This window comes from Tamandua tetradactyla, chromosome 8 (genome assembly GCF_023851605.1).
Source record: "Tamandua tetradactyla isolate mTamTet1 chromosome 8, mTamTet1.pri, whole genome shotgun sequence".
Taxonomy (NCBI): Eukaryota; Metazoa; Chordata; class Mammalia; order Pilosa; family Myrmecophagidae; genus Tamandua; species Tamandua tetradactyla.
In genome coordinates this window covers 103,148,786-103,157,822 of record NC_135334.1, presented here as the reverse complement: position 1 = coordinate 103,157,822, position 9,037 = coordinate 103,148,786, and the positions used below count along the sequence as shown (strand labels likewise).

General features: G+C 37.3%; 1 pseudogene; it reads right to left on the bottom strand.

The window, feature by feature from the left end:
- Positions 1-2,473: 2,473 nt before the first annotated feature.
- Positions 2,474-5,632, bottom strand: LOC143645264 (nucleolin pseudogene; annotated as a pseudogene).
- Between the last annotated feature and the right edge of the window lie 3,405 nt (positions 5,633-9,037).

The window sequence follows — 9,037 nt, the reverse complement described above, 5'->3', positions numbered from 1 at the left end:
TGAACCATTTTTCTTGCATTCTTTTATACTCTGTTGTTAGTTTTGTGTTTATGAACATAATACGATTAAGATTAAATTGTTCAAACTTCTTAAACTGCATGCTTCAGATAACTCTGAGAATAATCTACATGGGTTGGAAACTAGAGAAGCCAAAATAGTCTTTGTTGATGGTTTTTGACTTATTTTTCCCTATATAGTTTTTTTTTTTTTTAATTTATTTGTGGCATGCTTATAATACAAAAATGGGAGCTGAGTTTTTCAAAGAAACATTGTTTTGTATTCTGGATCTTAGACTAATGTGTAGTAATTTTGAGACACTAATAATATTTTGCTACACTTTGTGAGTACTTATGCATTAATTATAATTAGGTTACTAGTTTTCAACACATTAGTGAATTGTCAGTACTTTTTTTAATCAGTGAGGTTGAGATCACAGGTCCTAATAAGTACAAAGTGGTTAAGGGATTACTAAAATAAGGCTCAATACTTTGTTGAATTTTAAAAGTTCATCTTTTCTTAGAAGACAAGCAATGAAAATTTGTTGTGACAATATAAAGCTTGGTGAGCTCATTTAAGAAGAACTCCTATTTAGAGTATATCTCCATGCTTCTTTTAGTTTAGTCATCTGGAAAGTTTCTCTCATTCACCTTAAGGAAACATGTTGTTCATGTCTTCAGAAATCTATGAAAATTCACTTCAAAGCAGAGAACGTTTTGAGGAATCAGTAGAATTTGGTGGGTTCAAAATATTGATTAGATTTAGGGGTCTGACCATCCTTCTATGAACCTCTTGGATATAGTAAAACTTCCAGATGATTATTCTACTTGAGCAAGCTCTTTTATACAGAGAGAATGTAGAATTTTCAAGGTGGCAATAATTTTTGTTTAAAAAAATTTTATATATGTTATACATAGGCTTAAATTCCTGGTGGGTTGAGATATAATTGTAAAATCTAATTCAAAGCAATAAATTAGTCTTTTAGGGAATTTTTAACTATAACAATAATCCTAATATTACTTTGTATTCAATCATTAATTAATTAATTTGACCAAAATGATAGACTATTTCTTTAATTCAGGAAATTTTGTAGCCTAATTAGGAAATGTTTAACAATTACTAGTGATGTGGGATGAATCCTATAAAACATTATGCCTAAAATCATATTTAGAGTTCATCTGGAAACAGATAAAAGACAGTTTAGCCCATGAAGAAGTTAAGTAAGTTTACAAACAGTAAGTAATATTGATCTGGTAGAAAATAAGCAGGAATTCCTTAGATGGTCACAAGGCTCATTACACCCATGGATGTCTGGTGAGAAGTAGCCAAGGGAGAAGTAGGGGTCAGATTGTAGAAGACTATGTGTGCTACAGAGTTTGGACTTGATCCTGTAGTTTGTGATGTCCTGTTCTACTACCAGTTTTATTAATCAAAGACTTGTTCAAGCCAACTGAAGCTTTTGATTACCAGATTAGTGTTTCTAACCTGAGTCAGTTTCTACAAAAGACAAAAAAACTCGATATTGTAGATATCACAGCTATTTGAATTTTCTGTTAAGGTTTTTTATATATTGCTTAGATATTACAAAAATCTAAGGTTATTCTCAACTAACTAAACTTAGTTGAGACAGCTCTAAAATATCCAGGTAAAGTATAATTTTAACAAATTCATGATGTGTTAGAAAGAATCCAGGGCTGATAGACCTGAGGCCTGTGTTTGAGACTTGGCTTTGTCTCAATATTTGTCTAGAAGGTACCTCATTTTTTGTGTTCAGTTTCTAAATTAGAAAGTTATTGTGGGGATATGAGGTAATAAATAGAAGTGCTTAAAAATGCAAGTCTTCTTTTTTTTTGTATGATAACAACTCTGATTAAGATGTACCAGTACTTTTTTCTTTAGTGATAATTGGATTATATGAGTATTGACTGATTAACATACCCGTCTTAACTGACGATGTGCCAAGAATCAATGAGTTTGCCATTGCTTGGGGTGGACTTTTATTACTCTTATGCTTAAGGTAAAAAGTAAATACTAGTATTTTCATTTTCTACAAATTTTTTTCTATAATTTTTTTTTTTTTGGCCCCAGAGTTTAGGACTTGTAATTTGTCCCAAAGTCACTCAAGCAAAAATCATAATAAAACATTCTGCTTTCCTTTACAACCCCCCCAATGCAAAAAAAAAACTATTCATAGGGAAAAAATGGTTTTGTACATGGAGTGAAACTTAATATAAATTCAAAACCTATAGATAAGTGTTGGCTCTATCACTTATCTCCTGAAAAGGTTTATATGAATATCCAGTAAAAACCAACAGAGCATCTTCCTTGAAATGTTATCTATGACATTATATCCAAGTAGATCACAGGACTGAATACTATCTTAGAATGTCCTCAGAAGGCTCTGTCATTGATCAGGTAATAGAGTAAAAAAGAATCTTTTCTTTCAAATGAAAGGGATAGACAGGGACAGAAGAGCCTATTCAAATTTTGTCTTCTTTCCTTGTAGCTTATGGTCTCCTCCTCCTCCTTTGCCTCCTCTGAAGCCTCCTCGCCCCACAAAGCCTCCCTGACCTCTTCCACCATCAAATCCTCCTTGGCCTCCTCTGCTATCACCCCTGCCTCCAAATCCTCCTCTGCCTCCGCCATTACCCCCAAAGCCACTGCTGCTCTTGGCTTGGCACAGTCCAAAGTAACTTTGTTTCCATCAATTTCACCATCTTCCATGGCTTCCTTTGCAGCTTTGGCATCTTTCTCACTGTTGAATCTTCAAAACCAAACCCTTTGGAGGATCCTATTTCCCAGTCAGAGACTATCCTGGTACGAATGGAGCTATCAAATGACTCCTTCAATGTGTCACTTCACTGATTTCCTCAGACAGACCCTTGACATACAGAGTTTTAGATGGCTGGCTTTTTGCATTCGGCGATCCCCAGGGCCCTTGCAACTCCAGCCTGATTTCTTTGCTCTCAATTTCTCTTTTACTATAGGAATTTAAAGCTTCTTTGGCATCTTCAAATGAAGCAAATTCTATAAATGTATACCCTTTAGATTGCTGTTTTGGTTCTGGGGCACCTTGATAGAAGTTGCCTTCTTAAATACTTCCTGAAGCATTTCTTTTGTTGCATTGTAGAAGAGGTTGTTTAAAACCAAAGTTTTTGATTCACCACACCAAGTGCTATTCTTTCCACCTCTGTAATATTGACTTTGTCCTTTCTCTCGTGGGTAGTACACAGAAATAGATTACCCATCGATTTCTGTTCCTGCTTTTCTTCCAGTGTTTTTTCTGCATTAGTTTCTGTCTTCAATTCAATATAAGCAATCCTTTTACTCTTCCCATCCTTTGTAACTAATCTAATCTCTACGGTATCTTCAAACACTTATTTTATTCATCCTGGGTAACTTTGCAAGGCAGATTTTTGGCCAAAAGTGTTTTGGCATCTTGTCCTTTCTTACTGTCTTTTCCCTTTAGTTTTTTTAATTTAATTTCACTACCAAAGACTTTTGAACTTGTGAGATCCAAGGCTTTTTCCAGGTCTTCAACAGATTCAAAATCCACATAGCCAAACTTCCTAGAGGCACACCAGTTCTGATGTCTCTGATGAAAAGATCATTTTTAGCAAAAAGGGCACTGATCCCTGTTTTCAGTTCAGGAGCAGATTTGTTGAAGTTCAAGTTTCCAACAAAAGGATTGAAAGCTGTAGTTTCTTGTGCTTCTGCTTTCTGTTTCTTGGCTTCAGGAGTGGCTTTCTGCTTGGACATTTCCTTCTCTCATTTCCCAGGTGCTTCTTTGACAGACCCTTCCTCTTCATCCTCCTTCTCATCATCATCTTCCTCCTTATCGTTATACTCATCATCTTCTTCCTTATCGTTGTCATCTTCCTCGTCATCCTCTTCATCTTCAGCCATGCTCTTGTCCTTCACAGGAACAGCTTTTATAAGAGCTCTCTATCCTTTGGCTGGTGTAGTCTCTATATCTTCTTTGTCATCATTTTCATCATCATCCTCATCATCATCCTCAACCTCTGAAGCAGAAGCAGTAGCTGCTGCTTTCATCACTCCTGGCTCAAATTCATCCTCATCCTTTCAACATCTTCTTCACTATCTTCATCAACTTCCTTATCACTGTCCTCCTCCTTGGCATTCTTACCATTCTTTGCCCCCTTGACTGGGGCCACGGCTCCCTTCTTACCAAGGGTTGCCACTACCACTGACTGCCTTGCCAGGCGTGGCTCCCTTCTTGCCAGGTGTTGCTACTGCTCTGGCTGGTGTAGTTGTCTTCTTGGCAGGTAGGGGAAATGCAACCTTTTTTGTTGTAGAAACTACCACCTTCTTTGCTGAAGTTGCTATGGCCTTCTTGCCTTTTTGCTGAAGAATGACAGCCTCTTCTCCTCTGCTGTCTTATCCATCGTCTGATGTTTCTTTATCATCACTATCTTCTTCTACCTCCTTTGGGGGAGGAGCCATTTTCTTGGGGTCACCTTGATTTTTACCGGGCTTCGTGAGCTTCACCCATTGTGGCAGCTTATGATGGTGGAGTGTCGGGTGGATGAGTGGCACAGATGAGCCCTGAGAAACACAAGTAACATCGGTGGTAGATGCAGCTACTAAAGGTGCTGGAGCATGGCCCTAAGCTGTCAGCTAGAGCTTGAGACTGAGGCAAAAGGTCTGTTTCAATAAATGTTTATGGAATACTTACTATATACTTGTTAATGTTCTAGATGCTGAAGTTTCTATTTATGAACAAGAAAAATATCCCTTTTGCCTTCATGAAGTTTTATAGTGGTGAAAGACATTAAACAATTTATTTAGCTGTACATTCTATGAAGAAAATAAGACAGGTTATTAGGATGAATAGTGACTGGGTGGAGGGAAGGGTACACTACTTTAGCTGGAGTGAGTGGAAAGCCTTCTCTGAAATGGTAACATGCAGCTAGCCAGCCTGGCAAAAAATCTGGGAAAAGAGGCATCTAGTCAAAGGGAATAGCCAGTGCAAATGTCCTGAGGTGGCAGTGAGTTTCTTATATTTGAAAAAATGCCAGTGTGGCTATGATGAAGAATGTGATAAGGCAAGTAGTAGAAGGTAAAGTTGGAGAGTCATGTAGAGCCAGAGCTCATATAACCCTGAGTTAAGAGTTTGAAACTTGGTCTAATTATAATGGGAAACTTCAGGAAGGTTTTAAGTTGAAAATTGATATGATCTGGTTTATGCTTTGAGGTTACTCTAACTATTGTGAGGAGAATGGCCTGATGGAGTTATAGAATGAAGGTAGGGGACTAGTTGGGAGGATTTTGCAGTATTCAAGAAAGAAGTACTGATGGATTTGGATTAAGGAGGTGCCAGTTGGATGGAAAGAAATAGATATGTATTTGAGATATATTTTGGAGGAGGAGCAAACAGGACTGATAGCATAGATGTTAGGTTAAGGAAAGGAGGGACAACTCAGATATAGAATTCTAGTTTTTTGGCCTGATCAACTGTGGAATGATAAGAGTTACAGAGATAGGAAGATATCATAGGAGCAGGTTTATGGGCTACGATATGGGGAATGGTCTTAAAAATTCTGACCTAGATCTGTTAGGTTTGATGTACCACTTTAATGTTTTGGTGGTGATGGTGGTTGGATCCATGTGTCATGTTCAGGTGAGAGCCAGGACTGATGATGTAAATTGCATCAACATCAGCAAATAGATGGTATTTAAAAGAATGTGACTGGAAGAGGTTACCAGCGAAGAGTTTAGCTAGTGAAAAGAGAGGGCTGAGCACATTTCTTCACATTTAGAGATTGAGTAGCAGCAAGGATCCCCAAAAGTAGCATCAGATGAAGCAGAAGGAAACCCAATAGAGTATGATGTCACAGAAGCCGTGAGTTAAAAGAAGCAGGAAGTCATGAATACTTGTCTAATGCTGCTTAAGAGATAGAGAAGGAAAGAGGCTTCATCACTGGATTCCATAAAATGAAGAAAGGTTGTTCTTGACCTAAAAGCTACCATTGAGTATATTCTATATCCTGCCACTATTCTATGTATTTTTATACATGCTAATTCTTGTAATCCTTACAAGAACCCTCTGTGATACGTACTTTAATTCTCATTGAGAGGAAACTGAAGCACAGAAGTTTTGTCACTTTTATACCTAGTGAGTTGCAGAGCAAGGATTAGAACCCAAGAAGTGTAATGTTGGAAGTCCAAGCTTAACCAAACTCTGTTTCCTCTCCTTGTAATATATTAAGAAAAACTGGTATGAAACCACAAAGTGATTTAAAGAAAGTAGTAACCATAACTGAAGACAGCCATTTGGAGAGTTTTATAATGAAGGGGGAGAAGATAAATTGAATGGGAGCTGGAAGAAGACATACATTAAGGACATTTTCCATTTTCCATTTAGCTGAAGATGGATGATATTAAAATTTCTTTTTCTGCCAGTGGTGATGATCCAGGCAAAAGAAAGAGGAGATTAGGGATAATTTCAGGAATGCTGTTCTTGAATAGTCACCTCGAATGGTCATTTTTTTTATAAACAAAGAAATTTCTTTCATTTTAACAGGCAAGGACATATTTTGTGTAGGTATAGCTGCAGTAGGATTGATAGCATTGGTGGAAGAAGGTGATATAGGTAGTTCTTGTGTGATAGCTTCTGGTTTCAGAATATAATATGAAGGGGAGACAAGGTCATTTGCAGAGGAATGAATAGAGGAGGGTGTTACAAATTTGAGAAAAAAGGAAATGATAATAGAGAAATAAGCATCTTGGACAGGGGAAAGCATTTACCAGTGAAATTAAGGGGACAGTGCATTGTTTACAGTTTGACATTTTGGGTCATAAAGTGAAACCATTTAGCAGAATCGTGTCATGTTTTTCTCCATTTCTGGAGAAAAGTAAGCTACTTTGATTTAGACCCTGAGTAAGGCTTAATTGGGATAAGACAAGTAGGCAAGTAGGATGGAGGGAGAAAGACACAAAAAAGTTAAAAAAGGGTTTTCAAAAGAGTGGTCTTCATGCTGAAATATGGTATTTAGCAAGGACTGAATGATGGATGGTGACAAAGAGGTCTTCAACAGGTTAGTGATTTCAATGGTATTGCACAATATAGGATTGGAAATACTAGAATAAGGAAGTTGGAGAGGTAGAAACTTGTACTCAGAGTGGTGATGACAAGATCCAGAGTTTGACCATGGCAGTGGGTGGCCCAAAGGGAGTATATTGATGGAGTTGAGGAAGGTAAAGCCATCACAGTCTGATTTGGAGGGGTAGATACCAAAGACAGCACCATGAGATTGTGGAACATTCCAGGGAAGATCAAACGAGGGCATCAGGGATGGAGAAGAAAGGAAATGTGGGAAAGAGCCATCAAAGATAGAACTTAGGGAATTGCTTTAGCTCTAACTGGTGATGATAATATTAATGGAGAAAGGGAATACATATTATGAACATGAATATGTCATGAGGGTATAAGTCTGCTGTCAGTGTTCGCGAGCAGGGTCGGAGAAGGTGACTCTGTATATCACAGTTCATTATGTAAGCTGTTACTTTACCCAGGTTTTAGTGTAGCTTCAGCATGAGCCCTACTCTGCTTGGTACCTAGGGCCTCTATTTCCTTAGCCCTTTCAAGGTTCCTCAAGCTGAATACGTTTTTTTTTTTTTTTTTTTTCCTTTCCTTCCCTCCCAGGATCTTCTCCCTCTCAGCCATGTATGTGATAGCTACTTTTACTCTCCTAACTTGGTTATTTCACCTCTATCTATTGTTGTCCTTCCAAAAATATGTTGGAATTTTTGTTTAACTGTCCTATTCTCTTCTGTTTAGTTTGCCCTTGTGGGTTTACACTTTTTTTTTCCTTAAAGAAATTCCTTTGCCATTATCTTAGCAAAATTTGCAGAGGGAAAGGAAACAATTGTATTCATCAATGTGCTGTGCTTGATTGGACATCCTGAGTTTAGTGGTGGACAAAATGACATAAAGATGCTCATGGAGATCTGTAGATTTTTTTGCCCATGTGAGGAATGAATTTAGGGAAAGAGTTTGGGCCTCATTAATTTAATGTAATTTTTGATGTCATGGACATGGATAGCATTTCCCAAAGAGAATCTGAAACATGAGATTCATTCATTCATTCATTCATTCATTCATTCAACACATTTATCAAGTGCCTCCCATAAGATGAGAAGATAAATTAAAATGGAATCCAGTGAAAAAGCATAAAGATCAGGCAGAGGGAAAGAAGCCATTGGAAGGGCAATGAGAATGGTGGGAGAAGGACAAGAGAAATGTGCTGTCACAGTGTGGGAGGAAAGTTTAAAGGAAGGAGGAGTGGAATGTTTTTTATGTAATCAAAAGCTCCATGAGGGTTCAGGTAGAATGAGCAAGGCTCTCTGTTTGTTTATTCCATCAATACTTATTAAATTCCTGGCATTGTGCTGAATTCTGGGTATGCATTGGTGAGCAAGATTTGCCTAATCCCTGACCTGTTTTAGCAGAGATGATAGTTAAGTCAGTACTTATCTGAAAGCACAAGCTATGAAAGGGCATAACACTGATGGCTAACCTTTCTTGGGGGACAGGACGAAGTAAGTAGCTGAGACTCAGATTTGAGGCTTCTGTATAAACAAATGAATTTAATCATTTTGGAGACTAGAAAGTAGGAATTGGGTTCAGAACAATGATGATTCCACAGATACCTTTCTTTCAAATACCAAGCATAAATTGATATGACAGAACATCAAATAGCTTTCAAACAGCTTATATACTAGAAAGTTAAGAAGGAAATTTCTAAAATCTTAGTCATCTGTAAGGAAAATCTTTAGAATTCTGTGGAAAAGCTCTGGTTTGAGAATTCAAATAGACCATCTGTGCCCTCAGAACCTGAAATAATACGAATAGGGCTATTTATTTGAGCCAATTAGCAATTCAAAAGTTGTACTTTCACGGACTTGCTTATTATGATATGATCCAGGTAAATAGCAAAATATCGAGCAGTTTATACTACATTAACAAATTCTACTTTATGGTAAACTAAAAACTAATTTTCCTTTATCCAAAAAAAAA